This window comes from Diaphorina citri, unplaced genomic scaffold (genome assembly GCF_000475195.1).
Source record: "Diaphorina citri unplaced genomic scaffold, Diaci psyllid genome assembly version 1.1 scaffold11762, whole genome shotgun sequence".
In the NCBI taxonomy this organism is placed as follows: domain Eukaryota; kingdom Metazoa; phylum Arthropoda; class Insecta; order Hemiptera; family Psyllidae; genus Diaphorina; species Diaphorina citri.
Window position 1 is genome coordinate 1 of NW_007389133.1, and position 1,594 is coordinate 1,594.

General features: G+C 38.5%; 1 long non-coding RNA gene across 1 annotated transcript; it reads right to left on the reverse strand.

Annotated features, from left to right (window-relative positions):
• Positions 1–80: 80 nt before the first annotated feature.
• On the reverse strand, positions 81–1,582 carry LOC113472990. The gene is made up of 2 exons (XR_003395098.1): positions 1,430–1,582; positions 81–476 (listed from the first exon to the last, which is right to left on the reverse strand). It is a non-coding gene; the product is annotated as an uncharacterized LOC113472990 (long non-coding RNA).
• Positions 1,583–1,594: the final 12 nt, after the last annotated feature.

Sequence of the window (1,594 nt, forward strand, 5' to 3'; positions counted from 1 at the left end):
ACATGACTTGGACTCGAACCACCAACCTCCAGATCCAAAGTCCAACGCGTTAACAACTGCACCACTGAGGTTGGTGATTCCCAACATATTAGCGAAATTGTGAGTAACCTAGCTAGCGATGATATGACACTATAGGTTTGCACACCTGAGGTTCAAATTTAAAAATATTCAAGACATTCAAAAAGAGTTCAATTTATTTGCACACAAAGGTAAGCATATTATGTACATCTATAAATATATCTACATACATTCAATATGTCATACTCGTACGTATACTTACATTATGTTGTTAGAGTTATACAAAATTAGTTTGCTGATGATACTTTCCTTGTAGTAGACAAAACAGATAGGTACTGCTGATCTAGCCAGTCCTGATCCACTCTATTCAGCAAACTCACGTCAGCACAAAAACAATGAACTATGATGACTGATAGTACGATGTTAACCCATTTCTGACCTCATCGGTTGCAAAATAACTGAAAAAATTAAAGAGGAAACATTTCTAAGTATACAATAATGGTAGTACGATGTTAACCCATTTCTGACCTCATCGGTTGCAAAATAACTGAAAAAATTAAAGAGGAAACATTTCTAAGTATACAATAATGGTTTTTCTTGTTCTTCTTCTTCTTCTTCTTCTTCATCTTCTTCTTCTTCTTCTTCTTCTTCTTCTTCTTCTTCTTCTTCTTCTTCTTCTTCTTCTTCTTCTTCTTCTTCTTCTTGAGGTGCCGTCTCCGTTCCGGAGGTTGGCAAACATCATGGTTATTCTACACGTTATCCATAACGTATAGAAGTATTAGACTTCTCCTTCTCCTCCTCCTTCTTCTTATCCTTCTTATCTTTCATGTTCACCAAAATCTTACCTACATATTAGGTATCTATTAGTTTCAGTGGATGTCGATCGACTCCGGTCGTCTATAATGCAGTCGCACCTAAAGGGTTAATTGTATTATATCGTTGTATGACCATCACTCCAACGTAATGAGCGGACATGGATTATTTTGAACTCTAGAATAGAATAGAGTTAGAATAGATTAGATTGTGAACTATTCTGTGGTGCTAGCACGAAACCCGGACTGACAGGCAATCAAGATAGTCCTGCACTTTGATTTTTCCTCAAAATGACATGAAGTAGAATTTTTTATTGGGTACTTCACATGTTGCATGTTCCTTTCTGCTTTCTTTCTCTCTCTCTCTCTCTTTCTCTCTCCCTCACTCTTTCACCATTTCTCCCTCTTCCCTAGTTTTCTCTTTCGCCCTATCTCCTCCAAACTACCTACCTACCTTCCTACCTACCTACCTACAAACAATGAAAGGTAATACGGACACGGACACATCCACCAAAACGCTCAATATCTTCGACTTTTTCCTAATTCCACTCAAAAATATCTCCTTGTGTATTTGTGGCTCATCCACACTTTGAACTTACCTATACTGCCGGGTTCTGACAGGCCGCGAGGGCACAAGATTTCCATGAAACAGCCTTCTCCAGAGTTCTCGCTTCTGGGAGAATTAAAATTCGATCTAGCTCTCCTCCTTTGTACTCCTTTCCAATAACTTCTCTCTCTCTCTCTCTCTCTCTCTCTCTCTCTCT